The following is a 27,329-nucleotide window of genomic DNA, read 5'->3' as shown; positions in this document are numbered from 1 at the left end:
TCTAACATATTTAATATATTACCCACATTTTAAAAGGTTAAAAGGTTAAAAAGGTTTAGTGCAAAACCATTCAATTTATATAAAGCCAAATTTTGTTGCCCTTTAAAAAGTTGTTTGTAAAGTGCTATCAATTAAAAACTTAATTATTTTGAAGAGGTTCTTTTGCTTTCCAAAAATGTGTATTGGTTAAGATACTTATAATTAATATTTTGGATTAACGTTACTTAACCGAGATTTTTTGGGGTTACGCATGGAGTGGAGAAAAACTAATTCTTTAACAAGTATGTCTAAAAAATACATTAATACAAAATAAAATAATACAATTCATAGACCAATGATATGTGATTCATTTTATAAACAAAATCTCATGATTGTTTTATTAATATTAATAGATCTTTAAGCTGTCTTTTTAACTCCTCTATTTTATTATAACAAAAGCATAGCAATGAATTTGATATATTATATGCGCTATGTTATATATGTTATACTTATATTTTAACATTTTAATATTTTACAATATTTGTATTTATTTTTTTATTTTTATTTTTATTTATTTTATTTCAAGTTTAATTCATCAGTAGAATGAGACGTCAGGAATTAGTCACATGATGCGTATGAAATCCTCAACTAAATCTTTACAGATATCTGTAATGGCAATTTAAAATTACCAACGAAATACAGCGACATAGTGTTCTCAACGCCTTTCTGTTAAAACTACGCAAAACATTTCTAAAATTATATGTATTAGGTTAATACTCTATATACTATTTTATAGTTTAATCTGTCAACTTGCCAACAAATAACATTCAAGTGTTATATATTAATACCCTCATGTTATAGACAAAAAGCAAAATATACCAAATTTGGTTTAAGTGTTTGGATAAAATAATCAAATAGACGACACGAACGACGACAAAATAAAACCGACAGACTAATGAAGAATTTATTAGAGTAATATTGTATTGATGCATTAATTGATATATAATAAATAACCAACATTAAATTCTGTTCTATATTTAGTAAAACTTTTCCTGAAATATTTCAATTGGCGTATAAATGTATTCCGTAGTAGTCGATCGGTTTTAATCAATTTTTGATCAATGAAGATCTTAAAGACGTAAATAATAATCAGCAGCAGGGAGTAGCAACTATTAACAATGGATGAATGAAATTGTTTATCATTCATATATCAGTCAAAATTGTTGTCTTAAGATGCAGCATGCAGTATTTTGGATGGTACTAGAAGTGAACACATGTTTTGTTGGCTAATGGTGAGCTGATGGTGACAGTGTTAGTACAAAAAATGAACAGATGGTCTTAAGGCGCACTTGTACCAAAATTCAGTAATAATCGAAAAGTTGCATTTTACTAATGATGTATGTTTATTTTATTACCATCGTCTATTAATACAATATTTACACTTTTATATGTGATTTATATAGTTAAACTTGCCGTGTTAATACAATTGTTGTTGAAAATAAAAGTGTGTGTTTACATTCCTCTTTCAATCATCATGTTATGTCATATTATGATATGATGTTTATGTATGAAATATATGATGATATATGTGAAATATAATGTTTTCAATACAACCAACATCTATAAAGTACCACATGAAAAAAATGTAAACGAAATAATTCAAGAAGTTGTTCCCCTTGTACGCATGGTTTTTTATTCTGTTATATGATCACGTTTTGGAGTATTTACCTCATACTCTTTGTTCGATTTGTAATTTGGCTGCAATTATGCATTTTAATAATCAATCACCATATTTCCAAATTCTCCCGATTTAACGAACTACGTATTCAGAACAAATTATTTATAGTTTTATTGTGAGTCTTGTTGATCGGGATAGCAATAGCGATTATATTCGGGATTTTAATAGGAAATACAAAGGATGGATTTGTCAATTTCTGGGCATGATAATTCGGGATAGGTATGATTTATTTTAATTGCTAATTGGTATACAGTTACAAATTGTGTAACGTGATATTACAGCAGCAGAACCGAAATAACTGGATGGAACTAATTGGATGGCAGTTGGAATAACAGTGACAATAACAACAACTAGTTTTGTTAAAAAATGATTATTTAAGTATTAACTAAACTTTCAAGAACAAGCCTGAATTAAAAGTCAATCAATAACACTCATGGTGTGTCTCGAATCAGATTATCATTTTACGAGCGAAATATTTCGATCAAATTTACAAAATATGTAGCGGCAGAAGGGGGGGGGAGGTTTATGATGGGATCGTTCCCGGGTCTTATCAATTGTATTAACTGGCATCGGGCTCGAGTTAATTTAACTTCCAGTTAAACGGTCTCCGATGTGAAATTTGGTTCAATAGAGAGAGAGTTTAATAAAGTGTTTGCATGACGCCGAACTTTTCAATTCAATTAAATGATAAATAAATAATAATATGGAGCTTAATAGATCCCGTTCGTGACGTACGGCCCCGGCTAATATTCGAGCGGCGGTCCCGCTACCGCGCACCATCGCCATAGTTTGCTGCCTGGTAAATTCGTTATTATTAGAGAACAAACGTTTATTGAAATAACAATCTGGTCGGGATTGATTGGATTTCAGTTACGATCGTTGTCTGGATAGTTTCGATTTAAACCTTTTAAATTGCTTGACGTAATAATTGACGTTAAAGGTCTTTGTCGCGATCAGTGCATTAAGGAGTTGATTTTAATTGTCAGTAGATGGCAGTTTTAGTTGTGTATATATAACACATCTACTAAAAACTTCTCAGTCCAGATAATATGTAATATTATATTTTTAGCCAAATATATATTTATTTTTTCAATATATTAATTAATTTAGAAGGATTTACAACAGATGATGCCATTTGTATACGTTATGTAGGAATGTTCGTTTGTTGTATAGACTTTATTTGTTTATTGCACCACTCACTACTATTTCGTAGAAGGAATTTACACGTAAAAAGAAAACCAGCCATACCATCCAGCGTAGGTGTATTTGTGGTGACCTAAAGGGTTGTAGCATTCGCTATAATATTCCCCTCCAAGTGGACCTGCGGCGAAACGTATCACTATGGGCTGAAAGTTCTTGAAGACTTTTGCGCCCACATAATCAATGACCCAGGGACTGTTTGAAATGTAAGGATCTAACCTTAGTTAGGAGTTTTCCAGGATCACATGTCATCTCCAGAGAAACAGAACGCAGTTCGTCTTGGGGTGTTCTGATTTGATTTACCAAGATCCTGTACGACTGGCAGCTTACGTGTTCTCTCTTATGATGCAATAGTGTCTATGCGGTGTTGTTACGTTTGTTTGGACTGCTGTTATTTTTCTCTATTGCGCTAGTTTCATGGGGACGTCGATTACGTAGTGTAGATCCTTATGCCACCTTCTCGTGTGTATGTTTAAGGAAAATATAAATATATTCGTCAAAATATTAATTAAATTTTTATGGATTTATAACAGATGGCGCCACTTTTCATAACTTAACACATGGGCTGAAAAGTCCCCGGGCTTAATAGCGCTTTTTCAGTTAACACCAACCTTTAAAAGAAAGCTGTTAAAATTTCATTATATTCTACTCACATTTTTATGAATTATTGTGCTAAGAGTGTAAACAATAAGAGTCAAAACAATATCCGATCTCCGATCAGAAATAACAATAAAACGTTGGTTTGCTAACTTCAAACACGGTAGTATCGATGATGCAGAAGTCCAAATGAGGTGGTATCACCACACAACATAAAAAAATCCACAAAATTGTTTTGAATGATCAGAAAGTGAAGCTGCGTTAGTTAGATATCAAGATCAAGATATCAAAAGAACGTGTTGATGATTCACAGGCAGCGTTTGGCCATGTTTGAATGTAACAAACCGGAATTTATCCGTCGATATGTTGCAATGGATGAAACATGGATCCTTCGCTTCACTCCAGAATCAAAATGATTGTCGTCTGAGTGAACAGCCACTGGTGAACCTAGTTACAACAATCGGCTGGAAAGGTTATGGCATTAATATTTTGGGATGTGCGTGGTTTAGTATTTATCGACTATCTTGAAAAGCGAAATACCATCAACAGTGAATATTATATAACGTTATTGGAGCATTTGAAGGCCGAAATTGCAAAGAAACGACGCATACGGCGAAGAAAAATAGGCATAAGGCAATCAAAATAATGCCAAAATAACATGAATTGAACTTCGAATTGCTCCCACATCCACCGTATTCGCCAGATTTGGCTCCCAGAAATTACTGGCTGTTCGCAGAACTCAAAAAAATGTTCGCCGGTAAGAAATTTCGTTTGAATGGGGAGGTTATTGATAAACCTCAGGCTTATTTTGAAGCAAAAGATAAATCGTTCTCAAAAAGTGGCATTGAAATGTTGAAAGGAGCGGCGCTGAAATCATTTTCATTCATTCATTATTTCATTCATTCATTATTCATTATTTTCAATTACTTTGTGGCTGTTGATGGAGATTACGTTGATGAATAAAACCAAATTTAAACAAAAGACCGCATTTTCTTTGTTACGTCCCAGACTTCTCAGCCAATGTGTTATATACATGTAGTGAGCAGTTCCCAGTTAGATATTAATTATGAACGATTTACAGTTCAAAGCGTTCTTCGAGTGACGTTGTTACGAAACAAATCTTCGTGAGGCGGTTTATATTGAAAACTTAGGCTACCTTCAGATCAGTCAGGTATTATGTTTTTGGGCTTTCGGGTATTATGTACTATGCCTTCAACTGCCCGAGTAACTTCAGCATTTCCTATTTCTGACACTCATTCATTGGTTGGTTGGCTTCGCTGGATTGTCGACCAGGTAACATCCAATTAAGTGGGTGTTAACATTGATAAATCACCAATTTATGGTAAGCCGTTGGTTGAATGCAAATAGTTTTTTTTTTGCTTTTTTAGAGAAATATTCAGAACACTAGTTTGGTTTTTTGTCGTTTATTTCTTAATTAAACACAAAGTCGATGATGAGACAGGAATATAATGATATTATGGAAGGAAGAGAATTTTAAAATAGTAAAGACAGTGAAAGAGGAAACGAAAGAAGGATTGCATTATGAACTTTTTTTACCCGTTGTACATAAGCTACTAATCTATAGTTTATCCAAAGTTTTTTTACATACGTCATCAAGATATTTAATGTATTGTTTGCCGCAATTTGTAAATTCGTTTTAGAATCAAACAATATTTTACTTCTCATTTTATTCTAGTTAAAAAGAAACATAATGCTGTCTGATTAGTTCGAACGCGTAAACGAATGAGCCTGTCAAAGTCGTCTGGTTGTCAGACGTATGCAAAATTCTTGAAAGTCATAGTGATCAACTGATCCCTAACCTATAAACTATTGTGGCTTTATAATTAACTGTAGTTTTTAGATGTATTATAATGTTAAAATAAATTATATTTGATAACATTTTTGTTGAATTATTTTATTTAGATTAGAATTTTGTTGTATGTCAAAGCCAAACTGAACTAACACTCAGAGTTGATGCGGCAACATTGCGACGTTGTCATGTCACAAATTTAAATGACGTATGTACAAAATGACTTTGAGCAGACTACATATGTACTGTCAACCAATAATTTGAATGGCAATCTGTCTGAAAGTTTGTCAATTTTCAGGCACAATTTTCGGCCCATATCACATTAAACAATTTCGTCAAAACATTGCCATTATCAACTATACACAATATCATATTTTTTAAATCATATATCAATTTTCAAATTAGTATTACAATAATTGAGGAATAAAATATGTTATTTTATACTTGATTATATAATTCAATTAATGTAATTTTGTCATTAAAAGCAACATTTAAAGTAGTAAAATTTAATTAAAAATTTTTGTTTACAACAGTTGATAGCGTTTACAACTTACTTACATTGATAATATTTATATCGTATAAAAATATATCTTTAAATTAAATGTATTTACAACACGTTATTAAATAGCCGATATAATCCAGTATATTAACAAAAAAACATTTTTCTATGAAAGTAATTCTCGCTGTACTAGCCTGCAAACAAAATAATCCTTGTAGAATCGAAAAAAGTACAATACAAGATGTTAAGTTCTAAATTTAGAATAACCAAAAATCGATAGAGTGATTTTAAAAATTCAGTGAACCCTTCGTAAATTCTATAGACTAATTCGGAATAGCCAGAAATAGTATATTTTATTGACATTTGATTATTAGATAAAAATGTACATAGATAAAGATAAAGATATACAAGTACATAGTCAATATAATATAAATATATGTCCCTTTATTTGTGATAGTGTTTGTTTCCATTCTCCACTATGCACAACAACGCCATTGGTTGGGTATCATCTCATCAGTCGCTCACTCAAGGAGGTTGTGATGGATCAAAAAACACATCACACCCAGGTTGAGTGAGTGAACCGCCAAGATTTGAATCTTCATGATTTCTAAAAAGAAATTACTGCCACTCCCTCTCTCTGCCTTAATTGAAGGACTTCAATATGTATACTCATTTCTAATTTAACAAAGTACAATACATAATGTACACTTTTGAAGCACATTGCACCGTTTGAAAATAAACATACTCAGTGAAAAAAGTATTACGTTACGTCACGTTTGAAGTCTATATTAATGTATAACATTCAAGAATTTGGACTGGAATTACAATTTCGAAATTATCCGAAGGAATATAAAGTGTATATATGGAATTTATTTATCGTAGTACAGAAGAAGCAAAAGGGAATTAATGTGAGAATCTTTAATTTGTTCTTTGTTTTTATAAAAACATTCTTTTGTACGAGTTGATGCGAGACTCAAACATTCCAAGAATTTATAGTGTGTCAAGTGATACAAATGTGAACGAAATCAGTTGTTTAATATTTTCTGAATATGTATTAGTTTATAATAGGTAAACTAATTATGTTGATATTATTTTGAGTTATCTTTTATCTTGACTTTTATTTATTTCTAAATAGTATATCGAAATATTTCGAATAAATTAATATCGATTGTACAGTTAGTATCTGATGTATAGTCATCTGAAATTATATAGTTTCGTTCTAAAAGGTTTGTTGGAGTTAAAAGGGCAATTTATGTAGAGCATAGCAATATAAGCATAGTTTGATTAAAACTAAATGTTTTCTGTATATTTACATTATTATTTTCCAAGATATTAACCGTTACGTTTTCTTATATTCATGATAGCATTTGATCTGAATCAGTTATCTTCAGTGAATCTGAATCACAAGAATAATTCAGGCAATCGGAAGCCTTCCCAAACTTTTAAGATAACATAATACTTAATATAATAATTTTCACAGATTTTTGAAGAACTTTCAGATGTCACAATAATTCATTGTATCTAACTCATGATTAAGATAACTAAGGAAACCTATTTGGAATTACTTCAAATTTTACAAACGTCAACCCTAATGTTAACTCCTCTAAACATTAAATAAACTCAGGAGTTTATATTATTATTATTATTATTATTATTATTTAGACAGGCTAAAGTGGCTGTTTTAACAAAGCAGTTGCTCTATTTAATTTGATTGATAATAATCGTAAAATGAAAAAATATCGTCAATATTTTCTGGATTGTTGGAGAATAATATCCTTTTACTTTTTCCACATAGCTGGGTCTTTTTCCTTAAAATAAACTAATTTTGAGCCTAAATTATTCCCACTCATATTTTTTCCCTTCGCAAAATTTAACATTTACCGACCACGCAACTTGTCACAGTTGTGTCTCCTACCGTTTTCCTATAGAAGTGGGCAGTACAAGATCATCAAAGGTAAGTTATTTAAGAATACGCCTACAAAAAAGTCTAAATAAGATAGATACGGGATATCACCCAGAATATTATATATTTTAGATTATTATATATTTTATACATTTGTAATTTTCTAGTGTCAAGGAATATATTATTATTATTATTATTATTTTATTATTATTTATTAATATATATTTTAAAGTCTCCTTTTACCAACTATGGGTTTATCTGGACTGGGCCTAAAGTTTAACGTGGGCTCCGAACCACGGTCTTCAGCATTAAAGCCTACCGACTGGCGAGTGACCAACTTTAGAAATCATTCCAGAAGACTTCCGGTCTTACTCAGCCTTGTTACTGGCGTGACTGGGATCATTTTCCTTGTCGGATTTTACACTCTTGCCTAGAACATTCCCAAATGTTAAACAATCATAAATTTAAACAAAACGTAAATTTACGACCATGCCCCAGCAGAATTCGAACCCGCGGCTATCGCAACAGTAGGAGGACTGTCCCATCGCCTTTACCCCTGCGCTACCAAGCTGGCTATATTATTATTAACACCACATTTATTATTAAACAGTTGTAGCGATCTTGAGGCATGTCGAATTTTACATCGTGGAATTATGGTCTACAAAATACCCAGAAATATAATCCCAGATGTTGAACACGGGCGGGGTGCCAGCAGCGCCAACTAGAATCCGAAAATGAATAGCTGGCGGCAACCCCGAGACGTTTATCTGGGATGTTATTGAAGGGTATTTCGATTAATTCAGTGCTCAACCATCGTTTGGTTTAGACGTGCCACCATCGACTGCCCAAGCCTCGTCTCCAGGTAACACCGCTGCCATCCGTTTTATCTAATTGTATTTTTCACATTTTAACGGTCACATAATGTAAACACCATTATTTCATTTCGTTTTATCTCCATTCACCGAGCCACATCATTTACCCTAAAGTGGTGACTCCGACGTGATCTTTCGCAAAATTGGGTTTGGACTCGTGAATGGAGGGTACGTGCAACATGGTGTATTATACGTGGCTGTTATATTTTTTTGTTTCAAAATTTTCAATATTATTAATTCGATTCGCTTTCGATTTTACCTTCAATATTCCTTTTCATTTTATTCCTATTCATTTCATTATTTCCAATTCATTTTTTTAAATTTTTTGTCAAAATTTTCTTTCACAATCTTTTGAACTCATAGATATTTTTACTTCACTGCTTAATCATCAGCGTCTCGGCTAAACAGTTCTTTCGGCGCTATGTTTAAATCATAATGTCTTTCTTCGCTCGCCGTCTCCGTCATAATGGCAGACATTTTGATTTGAAAGGCTTTGGGCAGCTTCGGTCGGATACCGTCGTTATTTGTTTTTTTCTGAATTACCGTAACGTATGTGACTACGGATTAGTCACAAAGCAGCTCCACAAGCTAGGTACCGATTGCAGTCACCGTAGACTCGTCATCTCTTCGCCGAGGTACCAGAATTGCCAACGTCTCTTCGTCAAAGAAAATAAGCTACCACGTCGTCGAACAATCGATCCTCCCACAGCGTCGATTACGGGAGCCCTGTCTGAAAAATAGCTTGTTCTCAACGTCGTCGATGGACCACATTGAAGTACCAAAGCGACGATGAAGCAACGGTATCTGTAGGACCGGAAGATATCAACAGCCGTACCAGATCGCAACCGTACCAACCACAACCGTTTCGAATTATCATATTTTTCAAAGCCCTTTTCATGCAGCACATTTTGTTTGGCACAATTGTATGTAAAATTCTGTCAGGGGAGTATTGTATTTACATCGTGGAATTACGGTCTACAAAATACCCAGAAATATAATCCCAGACGTCGAACACCGGCGGGGTGCCAGCATCGCCAACTAGAACTCGATAACAAATAGCTGGTGGCAACCCCGAGACGTTTATCTGGGATGTTATTGAAGGGTATTTCGATTCATTCAGTGCTCAACCATCGTTTGGTTTAGACGTGCCATCATCGACTGCCCAAGCCTCGTCTCCAGGTAACACCGCTGCCATCCGTTTTATCTAATTGTATTTTTCACATTTTTTATATAGCCAATAACGGTCACATAATGTAAACACCACTATTTCATTCCGTTTTACCACCATTCACAGAGCCACATCATTTACCCTAAACAGTTAAATTGGTATTCATCTTTCGCTCAGTTGTTATCATTTCACAAGCGCTTTTCTGCTCTTGCAACTCTAGATTCTTCTTGCTCACAATTATTCACATTTATCATCACTTTGAGATGCACACTGGTTTTTAAATTACTATATAGGATTTTCAGGAAAAGTGACATGAGCCATCAAACCAAATTCAACGGACCATAGATGAGTTATGGTAGGACGCGCTCAAATACTTTTCTCTTTTGATAGATTGGGAAATTGCTTTTAAAAAAATATTCCATATCTCCCGAAATCAATATGTACTGGCCCTTATAGTTTAACATATAGTCGATTTCAACTATGTTCAAAATTTAACTTATGTGCAAGTCATATATTTTTAGAAAAAATAACGAAGCGATTATGGACAATTCAAATTTTTGTCTGAATTTAATTTAAATAACAAAATACTCTCTTCAAATGCAGACTTGCTGATCCTTACTTTTCCAACTAAATTCGTCAAGCATTTTAATCTCATTAGCATATTTTGCCTATCCTTCCATTTCTATTATTATTTTATCGTAATATATGAGCTCTCCATCAGGATCATGACATTTTTTCGGGTATTTTTTGAATTAGCTTCCCGCATTTTAATATATAATATTTGAGAATGGAATAATTTAAAATGTATGTCATTATATTATGCATTAGTTTAAACAAAATTTTAAGTAATAAAAGAGTATTCAAATTCTTTGATATCATATAATCACAAATAAGTACCTGTCTGTTGTATAGGGTGATATTAAGAAATTGGTGTGTTCATTCACTGGACTTAGTCCCGATAATGGAAGATTTTTTTGTGTATCAATTCTCTATTTTGTTTAGTTCAGAGTTACAACCCCTTTTAAAGAGTTCTTGCTTATTATTTTTAAAACTAGTTCAATAATACTGGTAACTAGGTATTAAACGTTGATTCATTTTATCATGTAGGATACGATACATATTGAACTATACAATATAAGTGTCTTTTTCTTCTACATGAAGATTGATCCGCAAACACTTATTTAATTTAAAACTGTTTGTTATGAAATAGAAGCGGACAAAAATAAATCATAAAAACTTAATTTAGATTAGATTAAGCCTAGATACAATTAGGTAGCTTATGATAGATTAGATAGCATCGATGATTTCTGACCAGAATCTACCGTTCCGTGTTTGGTATGTTTGATCCTTGATCGAGAATTTGTATGAATGGGGACTGATGAGAATATATAGCTCTGATTTGAATACGCTGTTGATAATATTGATTGTGATTCGACGAAGGATGATCTACAAATACAATAGATACTTATGGGCAAAAATCTTCAACTTGATTACGTGTTTTGAGGACTCTCTTTGTTCTAATAAGTTGCCACTTCTTTTCGTAAAATAAAATGGTTAAAAAATAAACGATTTGTTTTTAAACTCTATATGTTTAATAGTGCAATTTGTCGGATTAAAGAAAGATCATAATAGATAATGGTTCCGCAATTACTTGAATATTTACTAGATCTAGTTCGAGCAAAAGTATTGCTGTTGAATCTCTAAGGTTACAAAAGGCGAATTTAAGGCCTTTTATCTATAAATTATTAGAATTCGAGCCATGCAGTGAAACCTGTAGTCCGTGGATTCCTGGCATTGGCATTGTTGTTCAAAGTGTAATGCCATCAAAGAAGGATTGAAGTTGATGTGAACTACCATAGTCTTCTGAAATTTGGACATAAGCTTGCAGTTCAGAATATACGGCCACCAAAAGTTGGATTGCAGTAGTTCAGTTGATCCACCATAGATTATTGGCATTTAGAGTCACCAAATCTTGAGAAACCATTCCATGCAAGGTATACCATGAAAGTTTTAATAAAAACAATGCAATTAAGAAGATCATTAAAGGCAACATTGCGGACGTACGTACAAATGATACTCACAAACAATTTTGTTACAACTGTAAGCTGTCCAGATGGGACGACGACAACCTTTGATTTTTATTTAGTTTTTTCTTTAAAAGGGGAGCATTATACGTCACTAGTTGTTACAATAAGGGCGTGTGTAGGTGAAAACATAAACATAAAGGTTTAAACATAAGGGTTTCATTTGTATGAGATTAGAATCCTCGGTTCAATAAGTCGCTATATATTTTCGTAAATTTAAATAATTCTGAAGTAAAATAAAAGTATTGTTGTTTAAACCCTACATAGCTTGTATGCATTGCAACTGGCATTGTAAATTTGAAAATTAGACGGAGATAGGGACCGAAATAGTTTAATTTAGGAACAAGACAACAAAGTGAGACGTCAATCAAACCCGATGCTTATCACCCACTCGAAGCCAGCTCGAAATCAATAACAATAACGATAAAATCTGCTTCCCGTCAAATGGATTCCAAATTTCCCGAACGAAAACAATTACGGCGTCGACGATTAAAACCATTAGGGAGAGAGAGAGAGGAAGCGAGAGATAGATTCGGAAGAGGAAATGTTTCGATTTTATTCGGAACCGGCGGAGATTTAGCGGCCCGAGGGTTAGTTGCGTTATCGCGTCAGATTTACTTGAATTTGCGAATATATAAACCGAGTCAATAAAGACGGCCGACGCAGCGGGGACGGGGAGACGGGAATCGGCAGGAATTGGGAGGAAAATAAAATCATTTTTCTATTTCCTGATTGCCAAAAGCGTCGCGAAAATGTGGCTCAGGTAAACAGTGCTTGAAATGAGGTAGGAAACGGAATGGGGAGCTGCAAAAAAGTACGTTTCCTTCCCCCTTTTTTTTCGTTTTTATTCGTTCGTTCATACAATTCGACGTTTTTAATGTTATAATGTTCAAATAGTCGTTATCTGTTTTAATGGTGTACAAATACTAAGATCTTCAAGATGTCTTGTTATTCGATATACGATTTTATAGCTTGAAATATACTTTTAAATATATTACAAATATAAATTTTAGAGTCTCCTTTTTACCAAGTAGGATTTATTTCAATCTTCTATTAACCACGGTTCTAGGCATCAATGCCATTCCAGAAGTCATCCGATCATATCTAATCAGGTCACCGGTATGGTTGTTCCTTGTCAGGTTTTAGAAATTTTTTCAAATGAAAGGCCATCACAATCACAGACTTTAATTTTATCCATGCCAGGTTGAGATTCGAAACCGTGACTGTCTCAGAAGTAGGAATATCGTATTGCCGAAATTCGAAAGCGCTATACTGCTTTTCGTCTTCGTTCACTCAAAATTCTTTCATTGTTTTCTCATTGATATTCTTGCTATATAAGAACAGCTAGAAATCTTTTTTATTACATTTTGTTTCATTTTGATTCACAATTTTTTCTAATAGTTTTTTAATATATCAGAGGGTTGCCACGACAACTTTCTACTTTCTTTAACTTTCAACTTGAGAGTAAACAAGTTTCCAAAATGGGACATATTTATTACAAATGTGAATGTGTAAATAACTAGGCGTATTATGAGTTAAATTATTGTGTATTATTATTTTTTAAAAATTTATTTATTACATTGTTATCAGTCGTTGCCAAAAACTACTATAACATTTTTACTACTTTTTTAATTTGTCTTTATTATTAACTTAAATTTAGGTATATATCTAGGACCCATCGGCCCTATCTTAGTCTCTAGTGTAATAATATGTATGTATTAACAATATTGTTTTTCTATTAAATGCAGCTCGCTACGCTACACAAAATAAATGGTTTGATTCATTCAAGCCTGAGTCATGTTCTGGTGTTATCCAGACACATATTTGTATGTACACACGAATGGAGTCTGTCCTCATGTATCCTTCCAATTCTCTTGATTTCCTGAGTAACAGTCGGTATCTGAAGATCTCGATGTAAATAATCAGGCCTGTAGTATCTCAGTGCACTTACAATACTTCCCAGGACTTCGTTCTGGAAATCTTGTATTGTATTTATATTGGTTTTTGCTGAACATCCCCATAATTATATTCCGTATGTCCACATAGATTTCAGTGTGATTTTCTTCCGATTAACCAATACATTTTCCTATATTTTAACTCCAGTTCTTTCCCTTTTTAGGAACATGTAGTTTCTCTTCGCGAAGTTTTGTATCAAGGTTCAGTCTGAGATACTTAATATTGTTGCTATATGGAATAATATTATTTATTGTTATTGGTGGTTGAGCTGTCTTATTATAAGTGAACTGCACATGCCCAGACCCAGATTTACTTTCATTAATAATTGTATTCCAGGTCTGGGTCCAACTATTTATATTGTCACTTGCCTGTTGCAATTTTCGTATGGCTTTCTCGCTATTATCTCCGACAGCAGGAACCGCAGTGTCATTAGCACATGTAGCCATCGCGATATTTTCCATTTGTGATATATCACATGTGTGGAATAGGTAAAGAATTGGCCAAAGAACAAGGCCGTCATGTCATATCTTGTCAAAGGTTTGTGTCACATCTAAGCTGAACATACCTTTTTAGCTTCATAGTCTTTTTCAAATACATCTGTTATTCTATGCACCTGATCAATCGTCGAATGTAACAAACACAAACCTACCCTGATATGTAGGTATTAATTTTTTTCTCTCTATAATAGGTTTTCTACAGGAAGGAAAGTTTTTTCACACAGGAAGGTTTTTTTTTTTAATAAAGTTTGAAAATCAATTTATATCACAGAAAGAGTATATCAAAGTGACGACTTATTGAACAAACAATACGACACGATACTGAGGGTTTAAATATATTCTAACATAATTCAAACCTGGTATAATACCTCCCTTCTAAAGAAAAGACCAAAGGGATGTACCTGGTTGTTATCCTGTCTGGACAGCTTGTAGTTATAATAAAATTACTTCTGAGTATTGGCTGCGTCTTCATCCGCTAGTTTGCTTCTGATCATCATCTTTCTACTCAAATTTCATGTGTTATGACCTGTATGGAAATGTTTCTCACCCTTTGATGACTCCGATTTCCAATAGTCTATGGCTGAGAAACTGAGCTATTACAATCCGCCTTTGGTAGTCGTACAACCCTGAACCTTAAACCAGAAGCTCCTATCCAAATTCTAGTAGACTATATTAGTTCACAGCAACTTCAGCCCACCCTCGGTGGCCTTACACCCTGAACTGTTGCATATAAGTCGGAAATTGATAAATTAGGCCGGGTTTTATAAGCGAATGTTTTCTATCCTAAAATAGTTTATGGCTAGGAGTCTTTGAGCTCCTTCAATCCATCTTTTGAGCTTCAACTGGAATATTTTTACCTGAACCCCAAGTACAGTCTAACGTCAATCTCTCTTCTTTTTTGATCATTAATTTCATTCCGGTTAATTGAATGAATTCAAAAATTCAGCATGGTCTCCCCATTCTCCGCCTTACACTCTCCCGACTGTGTTACTTAAGATTTGTGAGAGGTTTAAAATAACAAAAAAATATTATACTTTAGAAGCTACTTTATTTCAGAGAGAGAAGTGATGACTTATCGACCGGCGACACAAAACAACAATGAGGGTTTAAATCTATTTTAATATAAACCAAACTCCTATCTCTAGACGTCTCGCTCACCATACCATTCAGTCTCAATATAAATATACTGTCACATTCCTTCAAATACACAGCGCTGTTGCGATATAACATATATACCTTTTATTAAATAGATAAAGAAACGTCTTAGTTAAAATAGGATGTTATAATATATAACATATTTTGTATTAAACTGTTTTACTGCTTGTTAGAAATGTGCTAAAAAAAATTATTATATAAAAATTAAATTATAAATCTTTTTCAAATTTTATATTAAAATTCTCAGATGTCAATTCAAGAATATTAAAACCAGCACCTTTATTAATATTATACTTTACAAAAAGTAACAAAATAGCCAACAATTGTGCTAATGATTGGCCAATTTATAATTTAGAGATGAAAATATTTTATTGGCTTACTAAATCTAACCCCTTGAGGCAAAAAAAACGAATTGCGACGATCTTAATGGAATATTCCCAGAAATATACTTTTAAACCAATAAAGGTTTTCCCCGGATTGTTAAAGTATATAAAAAGAAAGAAAGCGAAAAAGAATTGATGCTCAAATTATATCAGATGATATTACGATGTAATAAACGCTTTTTCTCAAAAATATATTGATTATAAAAGGGATTTAATGTTTATTACTATAATGAAAAAATAATGAAGAATAATTAATAATTCGAATAATTAAATTTTTATAATAATGATTAAGATTAGTAAGTTTATTTTAATATACAACATTATTTCAAGTATTGTTCATCGAATGATATAGTTTTACGCATCTTTTAGTACGTTTATATTTAGATGTATTTTGAAAAAATTCATCCTCTATTTTCCAAAGATCCTTTTGAACAATATGATGATCCTCATTGTCACGAAGGAAACTTAATATATCATGTCTGGTTGCTCAATTTGGTCAATGATTGTCAGTAGCGTTCCCCATGAATGGTTTCTTTTGATTTTAGCTGTTCATGATACTAGACATCCTTTTAATCCCACTAAACATAGCATATTATTTTGGTAACGTATCTCGGCATCAACGTTTTTTTTATATCTAAATTATCTCACGGTATTCACGTTCTATTGTCAACAATAATGTAATACAAACTATTGCTATTGCTAACGCTGAAGCAAACGTGCAAAATCTACGAACTACTACAATATGATTATTTTTACCTTTGTTCACGGAATAGTAAAATTCTCCATAAATACATTTTCAGAAATAAGATTTGATTCTAATGTAGTATACATTTATGTTGTTGTAAGAATCATTCTCAATTATATATTGTTTCATGACCAACCTGCCAAGTAATAGCATGCATATAATGTTATAACAAAAAGAAACGATCACAATATAAGACAGCTACTGCTACATTTTAAATTCAGTGAAAGAAACGGAGATCGTCAAAACAGCATATTTTGTATAAATGTTACTTTACATAATCCTCGTGCACTGTTCACCGAAAAATGCAACGTCACCGATAAAGAAGCGATTTCGCTGAGGTGGCTAAAACAGCCTCCGACACAATGCACTCGGACAAGGAGCGAAGGGTTCGAAACCGACCGACCCAAAGTCAATATGACGTCAATTCAAACTGGATGGATGGCGCCGAACATTTTATTGGATTATGTCGGAAATTTTCGTGGATGTAATGTCGTCTGACAAGTTGTCGCAATTGTAGCGTCAAAAATGGCTTCGGTGTAACGGGGACAGTGAAATATTTAAAAATATAAATTAACGTAAATATATGAAAATAAATTATGTTCTTATTTTTTTAGAACAATGTCGACGCTTATAAACTAGTTATGAATTACCATTATCAAGTATTTCATAAATAATATATAACTTTGTTATTATATTAGATCTACCAATAAAATCAAACCATATCAATCACCCATGCGAAAAACAATATGTCTTCAGGGAGTTGTGTTATATAATAATTGAGAGTGTATCTAATTTCAAATAAATATTAAATAATATATACAAAAAAGAGTATCGAACTTTTTTTCTAGAGATTGTAGACTATGGGGAAAGAATCGTCAAAATAATTTTGGAAATGAAAAACTGGGGTAAGAGCGAAGAAATATCGATATTATTTTTATATTTATTTATTTATCCTTATTTTTACCTGCGACTGACATCCCTAGTGTATTTTAAGATTGGTAAATTGTTAACAATGTAACCATCAAGTAGTTGTAGTAGCATTGTTGTCTTTTCTGTTTGAATTTTGAGTCGAATAAGAGTAATTTATTTACTTCATTCGGAAAAATCTGTATATAGATGAAACATATCATATACAGACATTGTAATGCAAATTTTAAACTAAAAAGAAGAATAAACCTATTTGAACACCGAATGTAATAAATACTCTTGTTCTGATTATGTAGCGGTAAACATTGCTAATTAATCAAAGAACTTTGTTTTGACAGTTTTGGATTATTAGTTTGTTTCTTAGTGCAACCCCATAATGGTACCACTAAGTCCAAATAGGCTCTATAATTGATTGATATACCAATTGATTTCAAGTCAGATTTGCTTAAGCTCTTTATCTAATGTGATGTCTACTTTAAACAACCATCGAGATTTCAAGGTATCAAAGTTTCAAGCCAAGGTATTTTACTGATTTTGCTTGAGGGATTTGGTTGCCTTAGGTGATGTAATTAATTTTTGTCATTTCGCCGCAACACAGGATTGACAAGGGCATATTTCATGCTACTTGATTGTGTTTTTTTCCGGTTTCTAGTCCATATATATATATATATATATATATATATATATATATATATATATATATATATATATATAGCAAAACTACGTCAGTCTGCACTACTGTATATGTTGATGAACTAAAATCATGATGTAAATAATTATGTAAAATATGAATATATGTAAAATAATTATCTGGGCTGAACATAAATAACACCAGGGTGATGACTAATTCTTAAAGTATTACGATTTGAGATTTTGTCTTAACATAAACAATTATTTCAGTAATAAACGTGAAATACGTTAATCACATTCTCTGACTCAGAATGAACTATTTAAGGACTAAATAACCTTAATGTTAAAATAAACGAGACATCTAAATGTGATCTCATTAGCTTGTTGTTTAATACTTAAAACTTTAAAGTGTTTTAACCATATTCGTGTTTCGATAAATAAGATCTCAAACATTCTGTAAGATGTTTTAATCTTTATCCGTTAGATAGAAGTTGTGTTGACGAACACTATATGACGTTTTCGTGTAATATTTTTTGCCATGACCTTTCTCGTATAGTGAGTTCAATTCTTATTGTAGTTCATTCAATGTCGAGTCATGAAAGTCATTCAAAGTCAGTTGCACTAGAAAATATTGATGCTGTGTAGAAATATATAAAGCAAGATAGAAAGATATAAAGCCTCATGTGATACAGTGTATATTTTATGATTTGGCTCAAAATATAAATATTTATACAGAAACAGAATTTTAAAAACATGTTTTCAACTAAACCAAACTAATTTAAACTATATAAACCTAAGAAAAATGTTATAAGGTGTTAAGAACTACATACTGGGGACGTACATAATTACTACTATAGGACAATAATGTGACAAGTTGGCGATTTGAAAGACTAAAATCATATAAATAAATCTCAAGTTTTTTAGGGAATCTATAATCGAGAATTTATCAAATATTAAGTTTTTAAGTTCGGTTTTTAAAAATTAAGGTTTATCTGAACTGGACCTATTGTTTATTGACCTATTGCTACGGTCCTCGGCATTAAGCCTGTCGATTGGACACAGTGACCAGGTTACAGACTATTCCCGAAGACATCTGATTTACAGGCTTGCCCAGTGTGGTTACTGGTGTGATTGGGACTGGTTGTCTAGAGACATTTACAATTATAATCATGAAAGTATGCCCATATTCATGCCCTGTGGGATTGGAACCTGCGACTATCTCAGCAGTAGGAGAAGCGCATTTCGCTTTAACTACTGTGGTTTCCAAGCCGGCTAAATTAAAGTTATCCAACTCCATGCATTCATGGAGATACGTACACTTTTTTTTATCGAAAAACCAAATGTTTTTACACATAAGAAAGATTGCTTGGTAACGGTAAAATTGGGAATATCATTGCATTATTGTCATGGGATATAAGTTCATTGTTACATTGAAAAAGCGGACTTAATATAATAGAGGAAACTATCACCTAGAACTATGTTCGTTAATAACAAGCAATATGTGTTATGGTTCGACGACCTGTCGTCTCTTTCATCCGCTTAGGCGCATCCCCTTGCTCCCCTCGTAATCAAAATCATATAAATTCCACTTGAGCAATAAACTGACATACCTAAGGGCCACGTATGCATATGAGCACATTTCCAAAATACCCGTCTATTCAATTTGTGGTCAAATATGGGTCATTTGCCAATCAAAATGTTTTGTTCGACGCATTTCTGACATAGAGGCGCTCGTGTGGGCGGTGGGCGACTCTTAGGCCTGCTCGGACAGTTAATTCGGTATAATTGCTCTAGAATGAAAAACCAACCGAAGGGGAAGGGACAATTTTAATGGCCGATTTATGATGTAAACGAAATAAATGCGGGTCGATTAAATTTACTTTCAATGGAGGCACGATAATACGTTATCTTAAATGGTAATAATAGCTTTTAGATATACTTAAATTAATATAATATTTTGAAGGTAGCAATAACTAAGTAGTGTTATTTGACATACTTATTCAGCAAAGAGTTTATTATCTTAATACTAATTCATTTATATTTAAGCCATGTTGGTTTTCAAATAAATTTTTATTAACATATTTTAGATAAAACTCTTCCGTATATGTCTTCAACAGCATTCTCTGTGTATTTTATATTAATGTCTTAATTTTTTCAGCATGGTGATGACTATAATCCACCATTAGGCACAACATAAATCTGATATATCATCCAAAGAAAACGTTGGAAAGTTTATTTTAACAGATACAATATGAAATAGCTAAAAAATTTAAGACAGTAGAAGCATGATAATTTATTAACTTGGTTAATAAAGATCGTAGTATTAAGTCATATGAGATATTGTTAGAGCTCGCACAGTAACAGCCAATTAAATATCTGTTGTTGAATGTTTCGTACTGACAAAAAAAACTAATAACCTGTTTTAAATAATGAATATTTCCTAGTAGTTTATTAGGGGTAAAATATCTTTTATCGAGTACAACAAAATAATGGAATATCATATATCATATCTATAGTCATTAAAATTATTTACTATTCGTGATTCTGTATGATGCGTTTCATAATGTTAAATTGAATTTATGTAAATTTTAAAAACTGGAATATAAAATTATCTGGCCAATATATTTAACGTAGTATATTACATTATAATGTATTTAGCATAAAATGAATTTTCATATACAATAGTTTTTTAATCTGCAATTTTAATGAATTGGAAATTTAATTGATTTAGTCGGCGAAAATTTACGGCAGCTCTTGTTTATTGCAAATTAATATCAGTACCATTGACAATGCAGCATACAACTCGATAAAATAGAAACGTTCAACATTTTAGATATTTAATTATTTCATATATTCAGATTTTTTTTTAGTTCACCGTATTGAAAATGTATATTCTTATATTATTAAGATATCTCTGTAATTTATGTATAAAAATATTTTAAATAGTAAAATAACAATTAAATGTTTAAATATTTATATTATTCATGGATATATAATTTATTATATACTAAAAACCAAGGGTACAAATAGTAAATGTTTTATTTATTTTTAATTTATTTATTGATTTTTTGGTAATTCATAAGCAGTCATATAATTTGGATATGGTTGGAGAATTTGTTCTAAAATGCCGCAAACCAATTTCTCAAGAAAAAAAGTCATCATATGTGACCAATTTGAACTTATAAATAAAACTATATCGTATTATGGATGTAACTGTATTTCTGATCGTCATTTTAGAATAAGATTTGGCGACGAATATTCAGATTTGCGGATATAAGACGAGGTAGGGTCCTTGGACTAATATTATACTTGCTTTATACCTTGGAATCTCTAAATATGAAGAACTAATATTTTCTGATGACATTGCTTTACTCGTAACAAGTAACAAGATTGGGAGAATTATAAATAGATTACAAGTGACTGTTAATAACATTTCTGAGTGAACTAGGAAATGATAGATGAAATTAAATGCTATGAGGTCTGCATAAAATAGACAGACTAGACTATCTGCCAGTGCTAATTGATTCTAGAATTATTCCGTATGCGAACGCAGCAAAATACTTGGACAAGACTCTAGACGTCAAGTTCAAGTGAAAAAAGAATGTTAAGCAACAAACGACCAAAAGTTTATACACAGCAAATTATTATATAAGCAAAAATCAGCGCTATGCAATAGGTTATGGGTTTGCACCAATATCGATATGATCCACAGTTATCAAAAGTTAACAAAGGTTTCCGTTGCATTGATAAAGTCTTGCGGTATATTAGAATCGAGGACATCTACAGAGATCTAAGGGTACCAACAGTAAGCGATTAAATCAAACGGATTTCGAAAAAACACCAAGTGAGATTTAGTGAACATAAAAACGTCGAAATACTACAACTTCTCGACAACAGTGAACCTACCTGGAAGTTGAAGAGACAAAATCCTTTAGATCGGCCTAGTTAAGCTATACGTGAAAACTGTGCCGCGATTCAAACTTTTATGAAGTGCACCAGTGGAAATGCATCCATCAAACGCTAATTAAGTTTGAGTCCGAAATCTTAGACCTGGACTTAGAACTGTTATATGTTATCTGTTAAAAGAACAATATTAAGGAAAAATTACTAGAAAATAATTCGTGCAATGTGCTTTTTTAACTAAAAAAAACGACCGTTTTTGTAAATCAGGGATATTGATTGACTACGAATTTAATTACATCATAGCGAAAATATGACATATTGACTTGATGAATCAGATATTGATTAATTGATCGAATCGATTTGTAAACAGTAGTGGCTTATATATAGACTGGCGAAGAATTATATTTAATACGTAACATCTAACTCTAATAGCAGTATTTTTAAATATCATTCAAGCTGATTATAAAGCTTTTTATAATGATATATAATTTAGATAATTTTAGAGACGCTTTTTAAGACTAAACCTACGATATATCAGACTAAACAAAAAAAAAGCAAGAAGTAAAAGTAAATTGTCGTAGAGCTAGTTCCATTTTCAGTTCATAAAAAACAAGTCAGATAAGATAATGAGAATAAATTACAAATTGTTCGTGATTCAAACATTGAAGTTAATATTAAGTTAATACATTTTCAGGTATATTGGTATTGTCAGTAAGTTAGTTATTCAGAATTAAACTAATTGATTAATTAACTAGTTGATTAAGTTTTATTGAATGTTAATGTTGGTAATATATTGATAGTATTAAGTCTAATAATGAGGTAACACTGTGAATGTATTGTCAATGAAAAATAGATAATTCTCTCATATTTTGAAAAATTTGTTTATAATATGTTGATAATGAATTTATAGACGAGTTTATTAGAACTTAATTCTTGATATGTGATTTAGAAAAATGTTAGGTTGGAACACTAGATTATCGATATTTTCTCAAGAAAACAGTTTAAAGTAGAGTGATCGAACATAAAGATGTATCGTACTGTGGTTTGTACGATGATTTTAACTATTATACCGTATGTAATAATTATATTTATTTGTAACATATTACTCAAACGCTTGCAATATTAATTTTGCGTTATAAGAGATTAGGTAATTTATTTTTTATTCCACTAATTTTATTATTTGATTGGAAATAACTAAAAGCTTAACTATATTTGATTTTCTAAAAGTCTTGTGGCAACATTCTACATAAAAAGAACGGATATAAATTAAAACTTACGTTGTTCATGACGACCGTACAGCCACCAACAGGATATGGACCGACCCCACTCCCAACTTTGTACATAATTGCGACGAGCAGCAACAGAATCCAACTTGTGTTTAAAACTGTACTTAAAAAAATGTCGCGTATCAGAAATGTGAACAGAACGGTCACAACTGTGAGATAAGAGTGGCCGCAACTAGCGCGACTTCCAGTGTTGGTTCGTGGCAGATCGACGTGCTTTTATAAGCTCCGAAGTTCTGGCTTGCGCGCGATTAAACTGTATCCACCCCCTTTCTATCGGGAACCGTTGGGGAGAGGCGTGAGTGCAATGTGGCCGTATTCGTTGAGAAATCTCTGAACATTTTTGACGGTTTTTTTTTGCTTTTGTAACATTATCAAGGAAGACACATTTCGTTGTCTTGGAGTGGAACAATTAGTCCACTAGCTGTGATTTGGCACATTAATATTTATATGCGCTCTCTCCTCAGGATCTTTAAATATAGCACCATATCTTTAAACTTTTGTTGTTTTTTATACGAACTCCAATTTAGATGATGACAGTTTTCAAATATATTAATATTATTTTGAACATGTTTATTTTTAATACACTACTTGGACAAATATAATTTGAACGATGGCAAAATTTGGATTAGTATATGCCCTAATATACAAATTTCAAAAAAAAAGAATAAACCTTTAAGTGGATTTTTCAAAATTTAAATAATTTTCGGAAATATGGTGAGTCGCGTTCTAAACTGGCGTGTAATAAATCTGAAAGTTTAGGGGTCTAGAACTTGGTGTGAATCTTTTCTTTATGTGTTCTTGTATACTAACAAAGTCAAGCAACATTTTTTTCGTAAATTTTCGAACTGTTCGTACTGTTCATTTGTTTCCATTTCTTTGAAATTGACATTGAAATATTATAGTTTTACTACCACATATCGAGCAAATCGGTTCAGCAAACAGCCATGTCAAACGTCTCGAAAAAAAAAATAGAAATAGAAAAAAAAGTCGTGTGTATGTACAAATGATCAAAAAAAAACAGAAAAAGTTCAAGCAGAAAATGACGTTTGTACTCTACAGATTTCTTAATTAGAAACAAGTATCAAAAATGATATTTTTGCAACAGACCGTTATATTTTGCAGATCAAGGACCCTTTTTCGATAATCGATATATCGATATTCTTTACTGTTTCACACATCCTTATAGCATCCGTGACTCAACACAAGTTCAAATATTCAATTATCATTTTGTGATAATATTTTTATCAAATGCATTATCAATCCCGGTTTAAGTATGAAAATAAATGCAATTTTATAATTCCATTAATCCTATTTCATTGGATATCGGTAGTACCTGGATATTATATATGTAATCATTATATTTTATTACTATTACTATTCTAATTTTTTGTTATTACTTAAAAACTATTGATTTTATATCAATTCTAGTTTTTAGTTGTTGTTAATTAGTAATGAATAATATAATTTAATTGAAAACAATTTTAGTTTATTTAAGCAATGAATAAATAAATTAAATTGGCAGTATTTATACAATTTTTGTATAATAAAACATTTATATAAATTACAGTTCCAATATTTTAAATATATTCCTGTAAACTTATTACACTGGTGTTATATTAATAACAATCACACATCTTACTATATTGTATTTTGTTAAGTGTGTTGAACAGAAATTACTTATTATATCTTATAATAATGGATTGTTAGATTACCATTCATTAAAATTTAGGTTTAGAAATATGTTGGCGAACGCTAGAAATGTATCAGTTACAATCGCTACTATATATAAATTAAAATTTGTATTGATTTGTTGTATCATCCGTGATAATTATTCCAAAAGAAATACGATAAACATCAGCAGAATAAAATTTCACCCCAGTTCATAAAAAAACGATTTACATGCAGTAAAAGCTCATATGAGTTAAAGAGTATGAGATCAAAGAGAACACACAGAAGCACGAAGACCGCCTCCTGACTGACTATTAGGGAATAACAAAAAGACGTTTATTAAATAGTCGAGATACTTTCTATTTCTTCATCAATTCCTTCTATTTCATCTATTTGTTTTAGTTACTGTAATTTATTAAATTATGTACTGAAATTATTAACACAGCTCTTGATATTTTATTTATTTTTATACATAATAATATATAAATAAAAAGCTATTTTAAAATGTTTAGTTGTTATTTTTTACCAAGTAGATTAATGTGGGCTCCACACTATGGTCTTCGATCTAAACTTACTAACTGACAGAGACAGATCCCAGAAGACATTTTGTTTTACCATGACGGGGTGATAGATTTTGATAACTAGACTTACTATTCGACGTCAGTTCAAGCCAATTAGTATCAGCCAACAATTATGTGCGATAAACAGTTTCTAGGATATTTTCTATCCTTGCTTGAATAACGTTGCTGCGATATCCTTACCACTAAATTATAAATATTTAAATAATAAATACTATTATAGGTATATAACTATGGTCTCCATTTTTCCTATGAAGGAAACATATTTTTTAAGTTATCTAATAATATTTACATTTTATGGTTATGCTTCTAATATTTTTCGCTTACTAAGTATTATAATTGATTTATTCTTACTTTTTTAAAACATAATTGGTCGGTGGTGTTTTGTTGTTGCCATAATAATTTTCTTTCATATATCATTAGGTTATATTCATCTTAAACAGTGTTTTTCCTTCATATTTTATAATGAGTGGACCTTGAAGTAAATTAAAGGGATGTTTTACTTTGAAGGTCAAAATCATAATGAATAAACGTCGCATGGTTAGACCAAATTATACTGATGTCAAGATAAAATGTGTATGTTGTTGTATCTATCTAAAGACACAAGGAAATAATGTATTATACATTAGGTATATTTACTACTTTGAATTAACTATTTATTAATACGGTTAATAGGACCATTAAAATAAAATGAAATTTAAGTTATATCAATGCCTTATTTGCCATATCTCAACACTGAAAAATAGATAATATTTAATAGTATATATCAGTTACTAATTCTAGACTGGCTGTCTCCTAATTTGTTAGATCATTGTTGCTCATGCATCAATGTAGACTCCATTTAGTATGAATTTTAAATTAATTAGATATGGTTTTGTTTTTACTGGATAATGTTTTAATATCATATTCCCCCATCAACCAAAACAAATTTCTTGCCTATTTATTATTATAAACTTAAAATATATTACAAATAATTTTATCATAGTATGTTAATTAATGATATTATTTTAGACGGCTTCTCTTCGATATTGGGATGTTTTGGGTCCCGCTTCCACTTGGGGTTTATTTTTTTTACAGACCGATCTCACAACTGCCTAGGAATATTTGTAATCAATCTGTCTAATGCTGAATACCTTCTGAAAGAATTTTTATTCTAACTACTCAACAATAGGTACTTTTATTGACTTCCTATTAGATAACCTCTATAGGTTAATAGAGTGTGGATGATGGTCCAGATCCATGGTCCGGAGCCCAATATAAACAGGCCCAGTTTAGTTAACGCTAGTAGGCATTGTACATATATATATATTATTTCATTCAGTATTATTACTGATAAATTTTTTAAAAATTTTTAAGCCAATTTCGTGTGGATATTATATTACAAAAGATTGTTTAGTTGGATTTGGTCTTCTTATTGACATGGACTTCAGAAAATTCCACAATTCACGTCACCTCTGCGGTTCATGCATTAATGAGTTAGTTTATTTAAATTATCTGCTATGGGACACGTAGTTTTATCATGGGGAACTACATGTCTCGTCCCACAGCCATGTCGTTCTATCTAGCCAAAGAAAATCGGTTATCATCACTTTTATTATCGTTTTGAAAAAATACGTTTTCTGAACAAAATCAGCAAAAAAAATTTGTGTATGCTGGGTGAATTGAATTATGAGATCCGTATGGGTTGTCATCGTTCCATAGACATACGTAATTGCTATGACTGCTAAAATAATTATTTATCTAAAAATATG

At 31.6% G+C, this 27,329-nt stretch overlaps 1 protein-coding gene and 1 long non-coding RNA gene across 4 annotated transcripts in view; one reads left to right on the top strand and one right to left on the bottom strand.

Moving 5' to 3' along the window:
• The window catches only part of LOC143198171 (matrix metalloproteinase-2), a 211,835-nt gene that overhangs the window by 23,744 nt on the left and 160,762 nt on the right, over positions 1–27,329 (bottom strand). Inside the window, exon 1 of one of the 3 annotated variants that reach the window (XM_076407254.1) lies at positions 23,324–23,524. The exons of the other annotated variants lie outside the window; for them this stretch is intronic. The gene's annotated coding sequence lies outside the window, so the exon portion shown is untranslated. Of the gene's footprint in view, positions 1–23,323; positions 23,525–27,329 lie in introns of those variants that run through there. 3 annotated transcript variants of the gene reach the window in all.
• Positions 525–6,344, top strand: LOC143198187 (uncharacterized). The gene is made up of 3 exons (XR_013006178.1): positions 525–4,856; positions 4,977–5,209; positions 5,288–6,344. It is a non-coding gene; the product is annotated as an uncharacterized LOC143198187 (long non-coding RNA).

Source organism: Rhynchophorus ferrugineus, unplaced genomic scaffold, assembly GCF_030347505.1.
Source record: "Rhynchophorus ferrugineus isolate W39M unplaced genomic scaffold, kcgeb_rfMv2 rfM1, whole genome shotgun sequence".
NCBI lineage: Eukaryota > Metazoa > Arthropoda > Insecta > Coleoptera > Curculionidae > Rhynchophorus > Rhynchophorus ferrugineus.
This window is presented reverse-complemented; position numbering and strand designations above follow the sequence as displayed.